This window comes from Salmo trutta, chromosome 7 (genome assembly GCF_901001165.1).
Source record: "Salmo trutta chromosome 7, fSalTru1.1, whole genome shotgun sequence".
NCBI classification, from domain to species: Eukaryota; Metazoa; Chordata; class Actinopteri; order Salmoniformes; family Salmonidae; genus Salmo; species Salmo trutta.
Window position 1 is genome coordinate 25,337,006 of NC_042963.1, and position 24,320 is coordinate 25,361,325.

At 41.8% G+C, this 24,320-nt stretch overlaps 1 protein-coding gene across 12 annotated transcripts in view; it reads right to left on the reverse strand.

The window, feature by feature from the left end:
• Positions 1-24,320, reverse strand: part of LOC115197173 (membrane-associated guanylate kinase, WW and PDZ domain-containing protein 2) — a 268,454-nt gene that overhangs the window by 236,050 nt on the left and 8,084 nt on the right. Inside the window, exon 1 of one of the 12 annotated variants that reach the window (XM_029758472.1) lies at positions 6,522-6,787. The exons of the other annotated variants lie outside the window; for them this stretch is intronic. The gene's annotated coding sequence lies outside the window, so the exon portion shown is untranslated. Of the gene's footprint in view, positions 1-6,521; positions 6,788-24,320 lie in introns of those variants that run through there. 12 annotated transcript variants of the gene reach the window in all.

The window sequence follows — 24,320 nt, forward strand, 5'->3', positions numbered from 1 at the left end:
GTGTAAATCCAATTTAGTTACTGTAATTTCATAATCAAAATAAATGTTTTTAAAGTCAAGGTGTAATGTGCTAGCTGACACCCCATTCTTTCTGCAGACATCTTTGAATCTTAATTTGGAGCAGATATTTAACAGTTTTTGGAAAACATAGTCACAAAAAAATAGGGAGATTTTACTGAAATTGTGTTACCAAACAGTTTATGCAGTAAATGTGTTTTTGTAAAATGTTCTGTGTAAATTGTAAAAATGTGTCATTGACTTTGAAATCAATGTCTGTTTTTTTGGCATACTTTTTAAGTGAAAGATCTTTTAACGTCAGATTGCCCTGTGTGTGTGTGTGTGCATATTGACAGACCAAAGTGCTGGTCGGGACAAAATCAATGGAATGTCAATCAAAGCCTTGACATGGCATCCCCACCTGTTTATGTGTGTGTTTGTGTGAGCAATGCTCATCTGTGACTTTCATGTGTGACCGCTGTGTGTGTGTCTTAGCAATGTACATGTTCTGTGTGCAGTTGAGGCAGGGCGTCATGGCAACGCAGGCCTGGAAATGAGAGGCTAGTTGCCGTGGAAACCACAGCTGAGAGCTGATCTACAGGATGAGTGAAGGAGCGAGAGAGAGAGACAGACAGACAGAGACAGTAAGATACAGTAGATGGCATTAAGGTAAATCTGAGTTTTGTGAGGGCCAAACTTGGTGGGTGTCAAAATAGCTAGCCGTGATGGCTAGAATATTGCAAAATGTGCTTTCGCCGAAAAGCTATTTTAAAATCTGACACCGCGATTGCATAAAGGAGTTCTGTATCTAAAATTCTTAAAATAATTATGTATTTTGTGAACGTTAATTGTGAGTAATTTAGTAAATTCACCGGAAGTTTGCGGTGGGTATGCTAGTTCTGAACATGACATGCTAATGTAAAAATCTGTTTTTTGATATAAATATGAACTTGATTGAACAAAACATGCATGTATTGTATAACATAATGTTCTAGGAGAGTCATCTGATGAAGATCACCAAAGGTTAATGCTGCATTTAGCTGTGGTTTTGGTTTTTGTGACATATATGCTTGCTTTGAAAATGGCTGTGTGATTATTTTTGGCAGGGTACTCTCCTGACATAATCTAATGTTTTGCTTTCGCTGTAAAGCCTTTTTGAAATAGGACAATGTGGTTAGATTAACAAGAGTCTTGTCTTTAAAATTGTGTAAAATAAAATAGTCATATGTTTGAGAAATTGAAGTTATAGCATTTGAGGTATTTGTATTTCGCGCCACGCCAAGCGTCCCACCTTGCCCAGGGAGGTTAACGTAAAACTTCAGTAATATTCCAACCGGACGATTCCAATGTCTTGAAAAACGTTATGGAACACAGATACCTGCGTGTAATGCGTGTAATTGTGGCCTGTCATTCTCTCGGTCATCAGACTCCAGGAGGTCTTGTTCGCTCTCTGTTGACTGCAAAAGCCTATACACGTTCTAAAGACTGTTGACATTTAGTGTAAGCCTTAGTGCAAATTGAACCCTAACTCACTGGGCCTATTCAGTATACAGTTTTGAAAAACTACAATCCACTTACTGGTTGGATTTTTTTCTCAGGTTTTTGCCTGCCATATGAGTTCTGTTATAGTCACAGACACCATTCAAACAGTTTTAGAAACTTCAGAGTTTCTAAAATCTACTAATAATATGCATATTCTAGTTTCTGAGCCAGAGTAGTAACCTGTTTAAATTGGGTACGTTTTTCATCCAGGCGTGAAAATACTGCCCCCTAGCCCAGACAGGTTAAACAGGTTAACATTCACAAGGCCGCAGGGCCAGATGGATTACCAGGACACATACTCAGAGCATGCGCTGAGCAGTTGGCAAGAGTGTCTTCACTGACATTTTCAACCTCTCCCTGACCCAGTCTGTAATACCCAGTGGTGGAAAAAGTACCCAATTGTCATACTTGAATAAAAGTAAAGATACCTAAATAGTCACCCAGTAAAATACTACTTGAGTAAAAGTCCAAAAGTATTTGTTTTTAAATATACTTAAATATCAAAAGTATAAATAATTTCACATTCATTATATTAAGCAAACCAGACGACACAATTTATTTTTTTATTTTTTTTACGGATAGCCAGGGGCATACTCTAACACTCAGACATAATTTGCAAACAAAGCATTTGTGTTTGGTGAGTCTGCCAGATAAGAGGCAGTAGGGTTGACCAGGGATGTTCTCTTGACATGTGTGAATTGGACCATTGTCCTATCCTGCTAAGCATTGTAACAAGTACTTTTGGGTGTCAGGGAAAATGTACGGAGTAAAAAGAATATTTTCTTCAGGAAAGTATTCGAGTAAAAGTTGTCAACAATATAAATATTAAAGTACAGATACCATAAAAAAACTTTAAAGTATTTTTACTTAAATAAGGACTTTACACCACTAGTAATACCTACATGTTTCAAGCCGACGACACAACAGTGGTAAGCCTGATCACCGCAATGATGAAACAGCCTATGGGGAGGAGGTTAGACACCTGGCAGTATGGTGACTACAGGAAACAGAGGGCTGAGCAAGCATCCATTCAAGGCGCAACAGAGGGTAGTACGTACGGCCCAGTACATCACTGGGGCCGAGCTCACTGCCATCCAGGATATTTATACCAGTCAGTTTCAGAGGAAGGCCCTAAAAATGGTCAAAGACTCTATCCACCCAAGTCATAGACTGTTCTCTCTGCTACAGCATGGCAAGCGGTACCGATGCACCAAGTCTGGAACCAACAGAGCACTGAACAGCTTCTATCCCCAAGCCATAAGACTGCTAAATCGTTTGTCCGTGTAGCTATTTGGTTAACTCTTTAACTATCTGCATTGACCCTTTTTGCACAAACGTTTTTGCCTCACATAAGCTGCTGATACTGTTTACTTACTGTGACTTTATTCCTAGTTATATAAAAATACCTACCTCAATTACCTCGTACAGTCTGAGGTCCTGAGCGCTCTGGAGCAGGTTTTCATGAAGGATCTCTCTGTACTTTGCACTGTTCATCTTTCACTTGATCCTGACTAGTCTCCCAGTCCCTGCTGCTGAAAAACATCCCCACAGCATGATGCTGCCACCACCACCATGCTTCACTGTAGGGATGGCGCTAGGTTTCCTCCAGACGTGACGCTTGGCATTCAGGCCAAAGAGTTCAATCTTAGTTTCATCAGCCCAGAGAATCTTGTTTCTCATGGTCTGAGTCCTTTAGGTGCCTTTTGGCAAACTCCAAGCGGGCTGTCCTGTGCCGTTTACTGAGGAGTGACTTCCATCTGGCCACTCTAACATAAAGGCCTGATTCATGGAGACTGCAGAGATTGTTGTCCTTCTAGAAGGTTCTCTCATCTCCACAGAGGAACTCTGCAGCTCTGTCAGAGTGAACATTAGGTTCTTGGTCACTTCCCTGACCAAGGCCCTTCTCCCCCCCTCAATTGCTCTCTAGGAAGAGTCTTGGTTGTTCCAAATTTCTTCCATTTAAGAATGATGTAGGCCACTGTGTTCTTGGGGACCATCAATGATGCCAAATTTGTTGTTACCCTTCCCCAGATCAGTGCCTCGACACAATCTTATCTCGGCGCTCTACGGACAATTTCTTCAACCTCATGACTGGGTTTTTGCTCCGACATGCACTGTCAACTGTGGGAACGTATATAGACAGGTGTGGGCCTTTCCAAATCATGTCCTATCAATTGAATTTACCACAGGTGGACACCAATCAAGTTGTAGAAACATCTCAAGAATGATCAGTGGAAACAGGATGCACCTGAGATCAATTGTGAGTGTCATTCAAAGGTCCTGAAACTTTATTTACATAAGTTATCTATTTGTTATTTTTAATAAATTGCACAAATGTCTAAACCTGTTTTCACTTTGTCATTATGGGGTACTGTCTGTAGATTGAAGAGGATATATACTGCTCAAAAAAATAAAGGGAACACTAAAATAACATATCCTAGATCTGAATGAATGAAATAATCTTATTAAATACTTTTTCCTTTACATAGTTGAATATGCTGACAACAAAATAGCACAAAAATAATCAATGGAAATCCAATTTATCAACCCATGGAGGTCTGGATTTGGAGTCACACTCAAAATTAAAGTGGAAAACCACTCTACAGGCTGATCCAACTTTGATGTAATGTCCTTAAAACAAGTCAAAATGAGGCTCAGTAGTGTGTGTGGCCTCCACGTGCCTGTATGACCTCCCTACAACGCCTGGGCATGCTCCTGATGAGGTGGCGGATGGTCTCCTGAGGGATCTCCTCCCAGACCTGGACTAAAGCATCCGCCAACTCCTGGACAGTCTGTGGTGCAACGTGGCATTGGTGAATGGAGCGAGACATGATGTCCCAGATGTACTCAATTGGATTCAGGTCTGGGGAACGGGCGGGCCAGTCCATAGCATCAATGCCTTCCTCTTGCAGGAACTGCTGATACACTCCAGCCACATGAGGTCTAGCATTGTCTTGCATTAGGAGGAACCCAGGGCCAACCGCACCAGCATATGGTCTCACAAGGGGTCTGAGGTTCTCATCTCGGTACCTAATGGCAGTCAGGCTACCTCTGGCGAGCACATGGAGGGCTGTGGGGCCCCCCAAAGAAATGCCACCCCACACCATGACTGACCCACTGCCAAACCGGTCATGCTAGAGGATGTTGCAGGCAGCAGAACGTTCTCCACGGCGTCTCCAGACTCTGTCACGTCTGTCACATGTGCCCAGTGTGAACCTGCTTCATCTGTGAAGAGCAAAGGGCGCCAGTGGCGAATTTGCCAATCTTGGTATTCTCTGGCAAATGCCAAACGTCCTGCACGGTGTTGGGCTGTAAGCACAACCCCCACCTGTGGACGTCGGGCCCTCATACCACCCTCATGGAGTCTTTTTCTGACCGTTTGAGCAGACACATGCACATTTGTGGCCTGCTGGAGGTCATTTTGCAGGGGTCTGGCAGTGCTCCTCCTGCTCCTCCTTGCACAAAGGCTGAGGTAGCGGTCCTGCTGCTGAGTTGTTGCCCTCCTACGGTCTCCTCTACGTCTCCTGATGTACTGGCCTGTCTCCTGGTAGCGCCTCCATGCTCTGGACACTACGTTGACAGACACAGCAAACCTTCTTGCCACAGCTCGCATTGATGTGCCATCCTGGATGAGCTGCACTACCTGAGCCACTTGTGTGGGTTGTAGACTCCGTCTCATGCTACCACTAGAGTGAAAGCACCGCCAGCATTCAAAAGTGACCAAAACATCAGCCAGGAAGCATAGGAACTGAGAAGTGGTCTGTGGTCACCACCTGCCGAACGACTCCTTTATTGGGGGTGTCTTGCTAATTGCCTATCATTTCCACCTGTTGTCTATTCCATTTGCACAACAGCATGTGGAATTTATTGTCAATCAGTGTTGCTTCCTAAGTGGACAGTTTGATTTCACAGAAGTGTGATTGACTTGGAGTTACATTGTGTTGTTTAAGTGTTCCCTTTATTTTTTTGAGCAGTGTATATTTTTTTCATCCATTTTAGAATAAGGCTCCAACCTAACAAAGGGGGTCTGAATACTTTCCAAATGCACTGTATATAGCCAAGTTATTGTTAGTCGTTGTTTATCTATTATTACCTTAATTATTATGTTTTACTTATCTATCAGCACTTTGGGAAGGGCCCATAAGTAAGCGTTTCACTGTTAGTCCACACCTGTTTACGAAGCATGTGACGAATAACATTTGATTTGGATCTACAAATCAAATTACCTCTCACTTAACACAGAGGATGGCCAAACAGTGAGCTCTCTGCTTACTTGGAATGATGACTACCTCACAAACAGAGACGACACTCAATCAGTATACAGTAGGACATTCATATAATCTTGTATGTTCAAGCTATTACGGTACACACAGTATCTAATCCACTGGCACAGGCAATCATGCATACACGACGACAATTGTTTACAGTCCATCAAGAGGAGATGCTTTTACAGTAGCACACACAACTGCCTCTAGACAGTGTCAACTGCACTGATCTAAAACAAAGAAACACACACACAGCCCATAACCCTGACAACTGCAATGATTTGATCTGAAAACACAGAGCTCGTCCTCATCAATAACACCTTATGTAAAAATGAATGACACACTGTGGTGAATCCCACCATAAAAGCAGACAGCTCTGCTGGTTAGAGCACAGTAGGAGAAGAAAGGGTGGAAAGGAGGAGAGGGAAACAAGTAGAAAATGCTAGCTGATGGGGAAAAGATGATCCGACTGTCGCAGTGTGAAAATCACATTGACACAATCAGTGCCGAATCAATGCTGAAATGCCCCCCCCCACACACACACACACACATGCATGGACACACGCAGATACGCACGCACACAAACGCTCACACACACACACACACACACACACACACACACACACACACACACACACACACACACACACACACACACACACACACACACACACACACACACACACACACACACACACACACACACTGTGCAGGCACCTTATCTGCTGCTGGCCCAGCTGGTAAAAGAGGTGCGCCGTCCTCCACAGGTATACATCCAGAGAGCCCTTTCCTCCCAGCCGTCCTCTAGCCCCGTGCCCAGGCACAGTGCCTCCCTCCCTGGCTTGGCCAGCCTCTAAATCACTCTATCCCTGGTTCTCTACCAATGCTCCAACATACAGCCCCCGCTGCAGCTAATTTACATCCCAGGAACGGTGATGGAGACGGGGGAAGGGAGAGAGAGGTGGAGAGACGACAACCGTCGGGAGACGACAGTGGAAAAAAGGAATCTGCCAGTGGGAAGCCGGGCTCATCCAGATCTGTTTGCTGATTGGTTAGAGGGGTTCTACAGTCCTGTAGCACCCCCTGTTCACTGATGGGAGTTCTGCACACACTCTTTAGCTGGTTGACCAACCAATGTTACTGACGGGAGATACACACACATCCTATTGCTGCAGCAAAATATGCCAGTGAGCACACACACACACACAGACAGATGCATACACATAAACACACAGCCCTAAGCACAGTCCAGGGCAAATTTTTATAAGAAATCAGGAATATACAAACACAGCCACACACACACACACACAGTTACCTACGTGTATCTAAACTCTAGTTCATGTATAACGTCACCTGTGTTAATAAATATACTGTAAGTTACACTCATACACACAAGCAAGCACACAAATTGTCCTGACAGTTTAGGTAATTATTTTCCAATTATAGGGTCAACAAAAATAACCCATACTCAACACGAATACTGTATTTGTACATGTGACATTAAAACTTGAACTAACGCTGCACCAAATGCCCTAGTTTCAGACGCCAAATTATCCTTACACCTCTGAAAACTACCCACTGGGCACAGACATCAATTTAACTCCTACTCCACGTTGGGTCAATGTAACTTCATTGTCATGACATGGAAACTATGTTGAGTCAACCCAGTGGGTAGGCCCTTCCATGCCAGTTGGAAGGACTTAAGTGTTTTAATTCTTAACACTCAAAAGTCGGTGTCCTCTCTGTTTCTAAGGAAGTCATCAACACTCGAGGAAACTAAAGATCATGAGAGCCAATGTGTTCAGCCTGAGTGTGTGTGCCAAATTTCATCACTAAGTCAAACAGATCAAGAAATGTAAATGTGCCCGTTATAGCGCCACCATGTGGTAGATCGAAATGCGCTTAGATATGTTGAGTTTTGACAGTATTTGGAACATGTGCACCAATTTTCTGTCACAATACGAATGTCGTTTGATTTGTATGAATTTAAAATTGTTTTTGTTACTAGTCTACAAAATATTGCGTTGAGGGACCTTGGTCCATACATGTCAAGTGTTTGTGTAGATCGGTCAATTGGTGCTAGAGGAGTAGTTTTTTTAAGTGATTTGTACACAATTCTAAATGGTGGAAAATCCATCATGGAGTACTTTATTGTTTCTTGAGGGAAATTTGTTCCTTTTGAGGAGAGGGACTTATGGACAAAATTTCATGACCAGGTCACACGGGTGCGCGGGCTGATCTTAAAAAGTTTGCATTTTGAATTGCTTATTATAAACGCCACCATGTGGCCAATTGGCATGGTATTGCATTAGAGGATGTGGCCGTTGGACCTTTACCATGTTGCTAAGTTGCACAGTCCTGGGCCTTTGTTTTTCCCCCCCAAAATGGCAGAAAAAAATTACTTAATAATAACAATAATGAACTGGAACAAATACAATAGGGCTTCGCTACTTGAACCCTTATTAAAGAGTAATAAAATGTAGAGGGTAAGGTTTGAAAATACTGTATATACACACATAAAGAACATACAGTATAGACTATAATGTGGTAGACATGGTAGAGCACCTTATCATGTTAGGGCTAGGGGGCAGTATTTACACGGCCGGATAAAAAACGTACCCGATTTAATCTGGTTATTACTACTGCCCAGAAACTAGAATATGCATATAATTATTGGCTTTGGATAGAAAACACCCTAAAGTTTCTAAAACTGTTTGAATGGTGTCTGTGAGTATAACAGAACTCATATGGCAGGCAAAAACCTGAGAAGATTCCAAACAGGAAGTACCCTCTCTGACCATTCCTTGGGCTTCTTGGCTCTGTTTAAAGAAAATTTAGGATCTTTGCTGTAACGTGACACTTCCTACGGCTCCCATAGGCTCTCAGAACCCAGGAAAAAGCTGAATGATGTCATTCCAGCCACTGGCTGAAAAACTTTAGAGCGTTTGGATGGTTGTCGATCAGAGGGCCATCAGACTGAGGTTCGTGCACGAGGGGATCCCGTGTTTTTACTTTCTCTCTCTTTGAACGTAAACACGCTTTCCCGGTTGGAATATTACCGCTTTTTTACGAGAAAAATGGCATAAAAATTGATTTTAAACAGCGGTTGACATGCTTCGAAGTACGGTAATGGAATATTTAGAATTTTTTTGTCACGAAACACGCCGGGCGCATGCTCGTCACCCTTATTTACCCTTTCGGATAGTGTCTTGAACGCACGAACAAAACGCCGCTATTTGGATATAACTATGGATTATTTGGGACCAAACCAACATTTGTTATTGAAGTAGAAGACCTGGGAGTGCATTCTGACGAAGAACAGCAAAGGTAATAACATTTTTCTTATAGTAAATCTGAGTTTGGTGAGAGCTAAACTTGGTGGGTGTGTTGATGGCTGGGCTATCTACTTAGAATATTGCAAAATGTGCTTTCACCGAAAAGCTATTTTAAATCGGACATGGCGAGTGCATAAAGGAGTTCTGTATCTATAATTCTTAAAATAATTGTTATGTTTTTTGTCAACGTTTATCGTGAGTAATTTAGTAAATTCACCGGAAGTTTGCGGGGGGTATGCTAGTTCTGAACGTCACATGCTAATGTAAAAGCTGTTTTTTGATATAAATATGAACTTGATTGAACAAAACATGCATGTATTGTATAACATAATGTCCTAGGGGTGTCATCTGATGAAGATCATCAAAGGTTAGTGCTGCATTTAGCTGTGGTTTGGATTTATGTGACATTATATGCTAGCTTGAAAAATGGGTGTCTGATTATTTCTGGCTGGGTACTCTGCTGACATAATCTAATGTTTTGCTTTCATTGTAAAGCCTTTTTGAAATCGGACAGGAAAGCGCCACAGGATTCCACTGGCTGTTACGTAGTTGGGACGATTCCGTGCAAATACTGCCGACTTGTTATGGATAGGGGGCAGTATTTGCACGGCCGGATAAAAAACGTACCCGATTTAATCTGGTTACTACTCCTGCCTAGTAACTAGAATATGCATATAATTGTTTGATTTGGATAGAAAACACCCTAAAGTTTCTAAAACTGTTTGAATGGTGTCTGTGATTATAAAATAACTCATATGGCAGTCAAAACCCTGAGACAAATCCTGACAGGAAACTGAAATCTGATGTGTGGATATCACTTCAAACATTTGCCATTGAAACACACAGGGGGTTATGAATCATTTAGCACTTCCTATGGCTTCCACTAGATGTCCCCAGTCTTTACAAAGTGGTTTGAGTCTTCTATGGTAGAAACTGACCCAAAGAGAGGCTGTTGATATTGGTCACAGGGGATGGGCCATTACCATTGTGACGTCGGCGCCCATGGCTACTCTCCCTTTTCGAAACGTTTTGGAAGACAATGCAACCGTCCCCATGGAATCTTATTGGAGCTCTAGTTGAAAAACGCCCAAAAGATTTATGTTATACAACGTTTGACATGTTTGAACGAAATTAAATATATTTTTTTTGCTCATTCCTGACGACAAGTCCGACGCACACGGTACATTTGTAGTAGGCCTTCGGAGCGCGCTAACACTATTGGGACATAAATGATTAACTTTTTTGAACAAAACTACATTTGTTATGGACCTGGTATTCCTAGAATTGCCTTCTGATAAAGATAATCAAAGGTAAGGGATTATTTACAATAGTATTTTTGATGGTTGATCGTTCCAAGATGGCTCAAAACATGTATAGCCTAGACTATTTTTCTGGGCATACCACGTCGTTTATTGCAAAGTGTGATTTCCCAGTAAAGTTATTTTTAAATCTGGCAAAGCGATGGCATTCAAGACATGTTAATATATAAGTCTTTGAATGACAATATTACATTTAAACAATTTTTTCGAATAGTAATTTTGTAAATTGTAGCGCTAATTCACCGGAATTATTTGAGGGAAAAGATTTTCTGAACGTCACGCGCCGATGTAAAATGCTGTTTTTATATATAAATATGAACTTTATCGAACACAAAATGCATGTATTGTGTAACATGATGTCCTAGGAGTGTCATCTGATGAAGGTTGTCAAAGGTTAGTGCTGCATTTAGCTGTGTTTTGGGTATTTGTGATGCATCTAGTTGCTTTGAAAATGGCTGTGTGATTATTTCTGGGTGGGTACTCTGCTGACATAATCTAATGTTTTGCTTTTGCTGTAAAGCCTTTTTGAAATCGGACAACGTGGTTCGATTCAGGAGAGGTGTATCTATAAAACGGTGTAAAATAGTCATATGTTTGAGAAATTGAAGTTATAGCATTTATGACGTTTTGCATTTCGCGCAACGCGATTCCACTGGCTGTTGATTAGGGTGGGACGCTGGCCCAGAGAGGTTAACTTTTATTTTTTAAATGTGAACACTAAACAAAACAAGAAAAAATTGAACGACAGTCCTGTAAGGCTACACAGCTATACAAAGAAACAACCACCCACAAACACAAGAGAAAATAAACCCACTTAAATATGGCCTCCAATTAGAAGCAACGACAACCAGATGCTTCTAATTGGAGGTCGTTCCCAAAACTAACATAGAAATAGACAAACTAGAAAACCCACATAGAAATAGAGAACATAAACCCCGAAACACACAAAACAAACACACCCCTGCCACGTCCTGACCAACTACAATAACAAAATGACCCCTTGCTGGTCAGGACGTGACAAAAGTGGATGGCACTGTGTTCTTGTTTTTAAAATATGTGGATAGCCAGGGGCACACTCCAACACTCAAAATATGCATTTCTGTTTAGTGAGTCTGCCAGAACAGAGGCAGCAGGGATGACCATGTCTTCTCTTGGTAAGTATGTGAATTTCACAATTTTCCTGTTCTGCTAAGCATTCAAAATGTAAGGAGTACTTTGGGTTGTCAGGGAAAATGTATGGAGTATTTTGGGTTGTCAGGAAAAATGTATGGAGTAAAAAGTACAATATTTTCTTCAGGATTGTAGTGAAGTAAAGTAGTCAAAAATATGAATACTAAAGTAAAGTGCAGATACCCCCCAAAAAACAACTTAAGTAATACCTTAAAGTGATTTTACATCATTGGTTTAAAAATGATTAGATAACCGTTAATAACATAATTCACACTCCACACTGCCCTTTCCAACCTGCACAAAAGGAACACCTATGTGAGAATTCTGTTCATTGACTACAGCTCAGTGTTCAACACCATAGTGCCCACAAAGCTTTTCACTAAGCTAAGGACACTGGGACTAAAGACATCCCTCTGCAACTGGATCCTGGACTTCCTGACGGGCTGCCCCCAGGTGATAAGGCTAGGCAACAACATATCTGCCATGCTGATTCTCAACACTGGGGCCCCTCAGCGGTGCATGCTTAGTCTTCTCCTGTACTCCCTGTTCACCCAAAACTGCGTGGCCAAGCATGACTCCAAGACCATCATTAAGTTTGCTGACGACACAACAGTCATGGGCCTGATCACTGACAACTATGAAACAGCCTAGAGGAAGGAGGTCAGAGAACTGGCAGTGTGGTGCCAGGACAACAACCTCTACCCCAAGACAAAGGAGCTGATTGTGGACTAAGAAAATGAGGGCCGACCAGGCCCCCATTAACGTTAACATCGACAGGGCTGTAGTGGAACGGGTCGAGACTTTCAAGTTCCTTGGTGTCCACATCACAAACTAACCATCATAGTCCAAACACACCAAGACAGTTGTGAAGAGGGCACAACAACACCTTTTCCCCCTCAGGAGACTGATAAGAGTTGGCATGGGTCCCCAGATCCTTAAAAAGTTATACAGCTGCACCATTGAGAGGATCCAGACCGGTTGCATCGCCGCCTGATGTGGCAACTGCTCGGCCTCTGACCGCAAGGCGCTACAGAAGGTAGTGTGTACGGCCCAGTACATCACTGGGGCCAAGATTCCTGCCATCCAGGACCAATATACTAGGCGGTGTCAGAGTAAGGCCCATAAATTGTCAAAGATTCCAGTCATCCAAGTCATAGACATAGACTGTGGCTCAGTTGGTAGAGCATGGTGTTTGCAATGGTGTTTGCAATGCCAGGGTTGTGGGTTTGATTCCCACAGGGGGCCAGTTCGGGAAAATAAAATAAAAAATGTATGAAATGAATTGAAATGTATGCTTTCACTACTGTAAGTCGCTCTGGATAAGAGCGTCTGCTAAATGACGTAAATGTAATAGACTGTTCCCTCTGCTACCGCATGGCAAGTGGTACCGGAGTGCCAAGTCTAGGTCCAAAGGCTCCTAACAGCTTCTACCCCCAAACCATAATACTGCTGAACAACTAATCAAATAGCCACCTGGACTATTTACATGCCGCTACTCACTGTTTATTATCTATGCATAGTCACTTTACCCCTACCTACATGTAGAAATTACCTCGACTAACCTGTACCCTGCACATTGACTCGGTACCGGTACCCCTATATATAGCCTCATTATTGTTGTGTAATTTTCTTGTGTTACTTTTGATTTTCTTTTTTTACTTTGTTTCTTTAGTAAATATATTTTTTACTCTATTTCTTGAACTGCATTGTTGGTTTAGGGCTTGTTGTATTCGACGCATGTGACAAATAATTTGATTTGATAATTAAACTCTTTATCAACCCTCTACAAATGGAACATTATTGTAAAGTGTTACCAAAATTGGACACCTCTTAAAATGTGTCTAGAACATTAACATCTTACATTCTGAGAACATGGTAACCATGTTGTGGATATTTGGTGGGACGTTAATGGAATATTCTCCTTGGAGAATTGATTTATCCTGAAACCTGAACATCTGAACATTCCAGAGGGACATAAATGTTCAGGCCTCTCCAGTGAGGGGCAACAAAGGGTTCAAAATTAGTTCAGGAACTTCAGGAAGGGGGAAAGTAGAGGGTGCCAGGTCAAAGGTCCATCCCATTTTTACAGAATGTATAACCTATACCAGCCGTACTCAATTGTGTTACTTGTTATTTTGATATTGGTATTTAATATTGTAAATTATAAGACATGTGTTTTTTGTCAAAGTTTACTGAATGACAAGTTTGTGTTTTAATATTGGATCCGGACGCAGAACGAAGTCAAAAAAGATAATAGATATATATATTTTTTAAATCAGTCGGGACTCACTGCTGCTACCTCGCTTTCCAACCAAGGTGCATGAATTGAGGAACAAACTGAGGGGAGAGGAGATTCAGCAACACTAGGAGGACAATGGAATTAAATATAAAAAGCTTCTTTATTGCAAAAATTAGAACCAAAGCATCTTGGATTTTGGCCTTCAGGGCTTTTATAGAAATAAGAAGGAATGAGGCTTTTAAACCTTTTAAAATGGAACCAGGGACCAATCAATGAATTTGCAAATAATTGGGTTCTTGACCCATTTACATTTACGTCATTTAGCAGACGCTCTTATCCAGAGCGACTTACAAATTGTCCCCTAGTATCAAATGTACACACATAAGACATAGTAAAGTCTAGAATTTAAGGAAATGAGCTTTAAAACTGAAACATTTTTTCTCAGCCCCATCGCAAAATCTGTAGAATTGTAGGTAATGAGCTTTAAAACTGCAAAAAAGGGGTTTGAACAATGTGGAGTTGCATGGGTTGCGAGGTGGGGGTTTGTTGCCACGCTGAAAAATGACAATACCCATCCATGGACCTTTGCCACCTAGGACATTTGTGTGTCTCAACCTTCTCAAATAGTACTTTAGTACCCCTGTCCTTTACTACACTGAACAAAAATACAAACGTGGAACAATTTCAAAGATGAGTTACAGTTCATGTAAGGAAATCAGTCAAATGAATTAGGCCCAGATCGATGGATTTTACATGACTGGGAATACAGATATGCATCTGTTGGTCACAGATATCTAAAAAAAAGGTAAGGGTGTGGATCAGAAAACCAGTCAGTATCTGGTGTGACCACCACTTGCATTATGCAGTGTGACACATCTCCTTCACATAGAGTTGATCAGGCTGTTGATTGTGGCCTGTAGAATGTTGTCCCACTCATGTCAGGTGAGTATGCAGGCCATTTTCCGCTTCCAGGAATTGTGTACAGATCCTTGCGACATGGGGCCGTCCGTTATCATGCTGAAACATGAGGTGATGGTAGCAGATGAATACCACGACAATGGGCCTGAGGATCTGGTCACAGTATCTCTGTGCATTAAAATTGCCATCGATAAAATGCAATTGCGTTCATTGTCCATAGTTTATGCCTTCCCATACCATAACCCCACCGCCACCATGGGGCACTCTGTTCACAACGTTGACATCAGCAAACTGCTCGCCCACATGACACCATACACGCTGTCTGCCATCTGCCCAGTACTGTTGAAATTGGAGTTCATCTGTGAAGAGCACACTTCTTCCAGTGAGCATTTGCCCACTGAAGTCGTTCATGACGCCGAACTGCAATCAGGTCAAGATCATGGTTAGGACGACGAGTACGCAGATAAGCTTCCCTGAGATGGTTTCTGACAGTTTGTTAAGAAATCCTTAGGTTGTGCAAACTCAGTTTCATCAGCTGTCCAGCGGCTTGTCTCAGAGGATCCCGCAGGTGAAGAAGCCGGATGTGGAGGTCCTGGACCGGCATGGTTACATGTGGTCTGCGGTTGTGAGGCCAGTTGGACGTACTGCCAAATTCTATAAAATGACGTTGGAGGCGGCTTATGGTAGAGAAATGAACATGCAATTGTCTGGCAACAGCTCTGGTGGACATTCCTGCAGTCAGCATGCCAATTGCATGCTCCCTCAACTCGAGACATCTGTGGCATTCTGTTGTGTGACAAAACTGCAGATTTTAGAGTGGCCTTTTATTGTCCCCAGCACAAGGTGCACCTGTGTAATGATCATGCTTCTTGATTTGCCACACCTGTCAGGTGGATGGATTATCTTGGCAAATGAAAAATGCTCACTAACAGGGATGTAAACAAATTTGTGCACAAAATTTGAGAGAAATAAGCTTTTTTGTGCGTAAGGAAAGTTTCTGGGATTTTTTTATTTCACTTCATGAAACATTGGACCAACACCTTACATTGTCTTTTTATATTTTTGTTCAGTGCATATACCACAGACCTCTCCAACACATGGTGGATTGCATCAATATTAGCGAAAGATTTTGACCAAGCCTGAAAATTTGATCAGGCCTGAACTTTATGTTAGTCTGAAATGTAGTCTGTTTGTTCCCAGCAGCTTTCTGTCTGCCTGTGGTGCCCATAGTGTTCATAAGGGGCCCTTGTCTGTTTCGACCTCCAGTGCAGACGAGGAGAAAGAGGGTAATAGTGTTTTGTTTCATAGAGAGGCCATAGTTAGAAGTGACAAGCACTCTCTCCAGAGGCTGAAAGAGGGAAGAACACAGTGGAATGTCACGACCTCCGACGAAGTCTGCTCCTCTCCTTGTTCGGGCGGCGTTCGGCGTCACAGGCTTTCTAGCCATCGCCGCTCCATTTTTCATGTATCCATTTGTTTTGCCTTGTTCCCTGCACACCTGGTTTTCATTCCCCAATCACACATGTATTTATTCCCCTGTCTTTGTGTGATATTGTTTTTGCGTTACACGGTTTTTTTACGCACTAGGCTTGCGTGCGTTTTTCCCGTGTTATTTCACAAAGCCTGTTTGTATTGTTATACATTTGTTGTTATGTGACTGTTTTGCGCGTTTTACACTTTGCCTTGTTGGCTGGAGGTTTTTGGAAGCAGCTGTGTCCATCTGTATATCTCTCCTGCTGAAATAAAGTGTGCGCCTGTTCACAATTCTCTGCTCTCCTGCACCTGACTTCAGCACAAGTACGCACACGGCTGACATGGAAATACATTCATTCTCTCAGTTTTTATGTTTCAGCGCTGTAGAGGAGAGACACTTGAACAAAATCAAAGCCCCTCCTTTCAGCTTATGGCAAAACAAATGGTTGCTTCAAACACCCCATCCAAGATGGATAGAAACCAACATCAGCGAGGGTGCAACTCTTAAAATAATTTAAGTAAACAATGATTTACAGTAGGTGTTAATGTTGCAGCCGAGGATATGGATTTGGATACAGTTGTCTGTTTGTATTTAGAGCCACAACTGAGATTTACTCGCCCGCTCGCACATGCACACACACAGCCAATAGTTCTGGCAGCTGTAAGGCTGTGGGGTCTCAGGGGAGGGCGGAGGTGAAGTAGGGCTGAAGGGGTCGCTATTGTGCAGTTACACAGAAAGATACTGAGAGAGGTGCCCTGATCAATACATAAATACAGCTACTGGGTGTTCACAGCCAGCCACAACTCCCACAACAGGTCAAACCACAGAACTGGTATGAGAAGAGAGAGAATTAATTATATTTCTATAACACTGCACAAACTCACAAACTTATTGGAAAGAATACATTACAATCTCTCACTCGCTATTCCTTTCTGGATTGCTTTCCTCTGTCTCAGTCCGCATTATTTTCCACTCTTTCAGTAGCTACTTCCTCTTTCTTCTTCTTCCCCTTTCGCTCTTTCTTCCTGATACACACAATCTCTACCTCCTACCCACCCATCTTCTCTCATCTCTCTTTCTGTAAGCATTACAGATCTCTCCAGTGGTTAATTTAAGGCAGACCTGATCTGACCTGCACCAGTTAAAGCACCAATTAGACTATAGCTGTGTGTGTGCGTGTGTGCGTGTGTGCGTGTGTGTGTGTGTGTGTGTGTGTGTGTGTGTGTGTGTGTGTGTGTGTGTGTGTGTGTGTGTGTCAATCAATTGAATCAGATGGCTCATTCATCACAAAGCCCACTGATATTGCAAGCTACATGAATAACTTTTTCATTGGCAAGATAAGCAAACTTAGGGATGGCATGCCAGTAACAAACGCTGACACTACACATCCAAGTACATCGGACCAAATTATGAAAGACAAGAATTGTACTTTTGAATTCCGAAAAGTCAGTGTGAAAGAGCTGAAAAAAATTATTGTTGTCTATCAACAATGACAAGCCACCGGGGTCTGACAATCTGGATGGAAAATTACTGAGGATAATAGCAGATGATATTGCCACTCCTATTTGCCACATCTTCAATTTAAACCTACTAGAGAGCATGTGCCCTCAGGCCTGGAAGGAAGCTAAAGTCATTCCGTTACACAATAATAGTAAATCACCCTTTACTGGCTCAAATAGCCGACCAATCAGACTGTTACCAACCCTTTGTAAACTTCTGTAAGAAATTGTGTTTGACCAGATACAATGCTATTTCACAGTAAACAAATTGACAACATAATTTCAGGATGCTTATAGGGAAGGACACTTAACAAGCACAGCACTTACACAAATGACTGATGATTGGCTGAGAGAAATTGATGATAAAATGATTGTGGGGGCTGTCTTGTTAGTCTTCCGTGCAGCTTTTGACATTATCGATCATAGTCTGCTGCTGGAAAAACTTGTTATGGCTTTACACCCCCTGCTATGATGTGGATAAAGAGTTACTTGTTTAACAGAACACAGAGGATGTTCTTTAATGGAAGCCTCTCAAATATAAGCCAGTTTGAGTCAGGAATTCCCCAGGGTAGCTGTTTAGGCCCCTTGCTTTTTTAAATTTTTACTAACGACATGCCACTGACTTTGAGTAAAGCCAGAGTGACTATGTATGTGGATGGCTCAACACTATACACGTCAGCTACTACAGTGACTGAAATGACTGCAACACTCAACAAAGAGCCACAGTTAGTTTCAGAGTGGGTAGCAAGGAATAAGTTAGCCCTAAATATTTCTAAAACTAAAAGCATTGTATTTGGAACAAAACACTCACTAAACCCTAAACCTCAACTAAATCTTGTAATGAATAATGTGGAAATTAAGCAAGTTGAGATGACTAAACTGCTTAGAGTAACACTAGATTGTAAACTGTCATGGTCAAAACATATTGATGCAGTAGTAGCTTAGATGGGGAGAAGTCTGTCTATGATAAAGCGATGCTGTGCCTTCTTAACAACTCTATCAACAAGGCAGGTCCTACAGGCCCTAGTTTTGTCGCACCTTGACTACTGTTCAGTCGTGTGGTCAGGTGCCACAAAAAAGGACTAAGGAAAATTGCAATTGGCTCAGAACAGGGCAGCACGGCTGGCCCTTGGATGTACACAGAGAGCTAATATTACACATATACTACACATGGATTTAGTACTGTAGATAAGTGGTAGTGGTGGAGTAGGGGCCTGAGGGCACACAGTGTGTTGTGAAATCTGTGAATGTATTGTAATGGGGATCCATAATAAATACAAATGCAAATGAGAGCTACTGGGCGTTCATATTGTGTGGATGAGAAAAAAATATGTAAAACGACATGCGAAGAAAATATGTAAATATATATATATATATATATATATATATATATATATATATATATATATACATATATACATATACATATACACGGGACACGACAAGAGGAGAACAAAGGACGTCTGAACTCGCCACCATCTCAACACTCATTGACTGAATGGGAAATGCCTTCCAGGGACCCCTCCCCGAAGAAGTCTGGAGCAGGACCTTCGCTTCTGGTGGATTTAGTGGATTATACTATCGCCATTTCTTCTGCCCAACCATGGAGGCATGTCGCCCGCAGTAGATCAACTGGCGGGAAGTGGACTGTGGCGAGTGGGGCTTCTTTGGCGATGGGAAGCCTGACCCAAATACAGTTGTTGAACAGCTTCGCCCTCCTGGCTTCGGATATTCCAGCACCTATCTGGACTCCTTCCCAGGGATTTTGATTCTGTTTTGGACTTGGATCACCGGACCTTGAGGGTGTCTAAAGCACTGGCTCCATCAGTGCAAAAACTGTTGGACCTCCTCTACAATTTCAACAGCCGTTATAATCGGCGGTTCTCCTAAGCTTTATGGAATTGTTTTAAGTTCAAATCAAATCAAAGTTCATACCAAGGATCATTTTGCTATTTGATTTTGAATTTTAAAACCCCTTGAAGTATAAAGAAAATATACAGTACCAGTCAAAAGTTTGGACAGACCTACTCAATCAAGGGTTTTTCTTTATTTTGACTACTTTCTACATTGTTGAATAATAGTGAAGACATCAAAACAATACAATAACACATATGGAATCATGTAGTGATCAAAAAAGTGTTAAACAAATCAAAATATATTTTATATATCAAAGTTTATATATCAGTTTATATATCAATAAACGTTCACAAAAAACATAACAATTATTTTAAGAATTATAGATACAGAACTCCTCTATGCACTCGATATGTCCAATTTTAAAATAGCTTTTCGGTGAAAGCACATTTTGCAATATTCTAAGTAGATAGCCCGGCATCACAGGGCTAGTTATTATGACACCCAGCAAGTTTAGCATTCACCAAAGTCAGATTTACTATAAGAAAAATTTTATTACCATGTTATTACCTTTGCTGTCTTCGTCAGAATGCACTCCCAGGACTTCTACTTCAATAACAAATGTTGGTTTGGTCCCAAATAATCCATTGTTATATCCAAATAGTGGCGTTTTGTTCGTGCGTTCAAGACACTATCCGAAAGGGTAAATAAGGGTTACGAGCACGACGCATTTCGTGACAAAAAAAATCGAAATATTCCATTATCGTACTTCGAAGCATGTCAACCGCTGTTTAAAATAAATGTTTATGCCATTTTTCTCGTAAAAAAGCGATAATATTCCGACCGGGAAATCGTTTTTTATTACAAAGAGAGTGAAAGTAAAAGCATGCTATCCCCTCATGCACGAGCCTCAGTCTGATTGCCCTCTGATAGAGCACTTGCCAAACGCGCTAGTGTGTTTCAGCCTGGGCCTGGAATTACGTCATTCAAATTTTTCCCGGGTTCTGAGAGCCTATGGGAGCCGTAGGAAGTGTCACGTCATGCCAGAGATCCCCTGTTTTTGTTAGAGATGGTCAGACAGGCCACTTCCTGTAAGGAATCTTCTCAGGTTTTGGCCTGCCAAATGAGTTCTGTTATACTCACAGACACCATTCAAACAGTTTTAGAAACTTTAGGGTGTTTTCTATCCAAAGCCAATAATTATATGCATATTCTAGTTACTGGGCAGGAGTAGTAACCAGATTAAATCGGGTACGTTTTTTATCCGGCCGTGCAAATACTGCCCCCTAGCCCCAACAGGTTAAAACGTAGCTATAAATATTACATTTTATTGAAAAACTTCAAGAAAGTTGTTTCAACGGTATTGAAAAACCATCCCATGACTATTTCCAAATACCCTGGCATACGGTATATAAGTTAAACTGCCCAAGCCTAGTCAAATGTCTGTCTGAGCCTCACCTCTGTCAATATGTGGAGGTCAGGCCAGGGACAGAGGTTGACTCCGGTATAACGTCAAAGCAATGTTCAGCAGCAACGCTGGATGTTCTAGCGGCCCTCAACATGAGCGCTACACTCCCTCTGGGAGCAAGCCTTTGTGTGTGTGTGTGTGTGTGTGTTGGTCCTCACAACCACAGAACCATCCACACAACTACACACACATACACACAGTTCTTGCATCACCCTCCATTAAGCCTTCAGTCTCATTGAAGTGAGTTATAGAAAGAGCACTCTGCTACTATCTGTGCATGCATGCGTGTAGCTTCGTACTAGCTGAGCCAGTGGATTCTTTCTAGATGATTTCTCAGTGAGCCTTGAGTGTGTGTCAGACCACCTTCATAATAGGGCTTCACTCTGTCTCTATGGCAGGGGGATTACAATAGTACTGCACAGTGGGAGACCAGAGAGGAGGAACAGAGGCTAGGGCTGTGGTGACTGCATTACCGCCACACCAGCAGTCATGAGTCATGACCGCAGTAAAATTCCATGTGACGGTTGAGTCACGTTAATCTCCTTTAATGCACTCTGGACATACGTTGGTAGTACCCAATTCGCAAATGATTATCAGGTCGCTAAAGGCCTGGTACTCAGGGCTCTTTTGTCCCTCTAACCACTCTGACATCAATGCAAATTGAAAATCACATCAAACACATCATCAAAACAATATGTGCTTTTAAAACTCATCTGACTGTGATTGATCAATTTCAAGAAAGTTCAACAACAGGTTGAAACTGAGTTCAAAATGCTTAACAATGAAACTGATAGTGCGTTGTAATTAATTCAAACCATCCAGACGCATATTAGAGCTTATGCATAGGCCTGTATATGAGCCCCCACCCACCCAAAAAACAGAATTAAAACATTAATTGTGCCGTTATGCAGGGTGGGCAACTCCAGTCCTTGAGGGCCTGATTGGTGTCACTTTTTCTCCATCCCTAGCAAACACAGCTGATTAATAAAATTACATTCCAAACTGAAGATCATGATTAAGTTTTTATTGGAGTCAGGTGTGTTAGCTGGGGCTGGGGAAAAACTATGACACCAAATCAGGCCCTTGAGTCGAGGACTGGAATTGCCCACCCCTGCACGGTTATACAATACATAGCCTATTACTCATGGTAGAAAAACATTTAAAATAAAACTGATTTAACATGTCTTTGGTACATAATTGGTCTAGCCTATGTTCCAAAATTAAACAAATTCTAGTTATCACCTCTGAGTGTTGACTGTATTATTATGCATACCGGATGGACTTGGTTACCTTATGCTATGCTCCAAACTTCATATCACCGAGTCTGGGAGAGAATGTATAGACCTAGGCGATGCTGTTGGTTCATTGATTGTGCAGGGTGGGCGTCTTACAGAGTTAGCCTACAATTATAGGGAATTTGGTTTGAATAGCCTATATTTTCATAATTAATAGGCTGATACATTACCTTTAGCTTCAGAGTATGTCACCACTGTGCATTTCCATCTCCTCCCCTCTCTCCTTCATTCCTTCCTTGAGCGCGCAAAGAGAGGGGCTGTCAACGTTTTAATGAAATATGTTTTGTTGCGGAAACATGTTACCATCAATGTTTCCGAAGACAATTCACTTGTTTTCCCAAATTAAGCACTGGGTAGCTGCCGGAACAGGTTTGGAAAGACCATGGCATACAGAGTTTGGGCAGAATATCACTTGGAGCAAGAGGCAGCATGTTCCTCAAACAGTGGTTGATGTGTGGAGGGAAATACCTGGAGTAGCCTACCAGGGATGAGTGAAAAATTTACTTTCAGGAAAGTTGCCGCCATTTGGGAAAGCCTATGGCATGGTGCATAGCCAGATAGCAACGTCATGACAATGTTATCGTTAATGTGATGACATGCTATTTATAGAATAATATCTATGTTTATTATTACATGACTAAATTAATCATGTAACAATTAACTCAGTAACATGGGGCACCACAGGAAAAGTGTGTTTAATAAGGTACCGTTTCCCGAATTAACTCAAAGAATATCAGAATATATCGATGTCATAGCAGTCACTAATTATTTAATTTCCTTATCAGTCTTATTCTGAACATCGCATAATTCGTAAATCTGCACACACCCGGGTCTCACTAACCGTTCCGTACCACACAAATTTAGTTGATTACTTATTTACTAACATGCTAAATGATAAGATAAGATACACATACACAAACAGTCTAGGTTATTGGTTAGAACTTAACACAATGACAACAGGTCTGTAGCGGACCAACACAATATGACACATGTTACACAAGATGGAGATTTAAAGAGAGAGAAAGAACAAGTTCGGAAAGCCACACCTGGATACATTTGTAAACTATTCTTAGTTTTAGCCCTAACACCTTGCCCCGAACTACTGCTCTTATGGTTAAGAATTGTAATGCCTGTATTTACGTGTTGAAGGTCTCCGTTTGGTATCTCTTTGTGTGTCTCTGATGGGCCCAGGGCTTTGTGGGCCGCGTTCCGCTAGCGGATCTTGTTCTTCGGATGGCCGGGTTTAAGGGTCGTGTAGACAACCGGTGACTTGAAAAGAATAACAGGGTGATCCTGCTTGAATTCACTTTCTTAGATACATTACTCAACAGTACTCAACCGTAGTTAAGAGGTTCCTTTGTCCTCTTCCTCGTGTTGGGTTTCGGGGTCATGACTAGTCGTAGACCTTGGCAGCAGTGTGCGGTCAACTTATACTGATATATACATGCTTAACTCACATGTTTTATACCCCAGGGTAGAAAGGGGCGTTCCAATCTTCATGACATGCTCTCTGGGCTCCTTGGCGCGTAGCTAGTTACGAGGCAAGGTATCACAATATACTATTATCTTGTTAGACAACTAAAATCGTTGCCTCATCGTCACAAAAACATTTTCTTTGATCTGGATATTTTCTACACAACAAAAAGGATGTAAACATCATATGTGACTCACCACCTGGATGTGGTCTTATGTTGCAAAATGTGAAATGGTGTTTCTGAAATTGGATAAAAGTAGAGACTCAGAGCTACAAAATGGTATAACATACACTGCATTTGAGGAACAATGGGAAAGTAATTCTGCTTTGAAAGTTTATCTATTTCAAGAAAATCGCCTTTGAATGTTTTGCTATCTAGTGAAGAGCTCTTCTTTGTCTACACCCATTCAGCGTTGTTCACACCCTCAGCTTTAGCCCCACCCATCTCGTTTCGCTCTCGAAGTGCACACT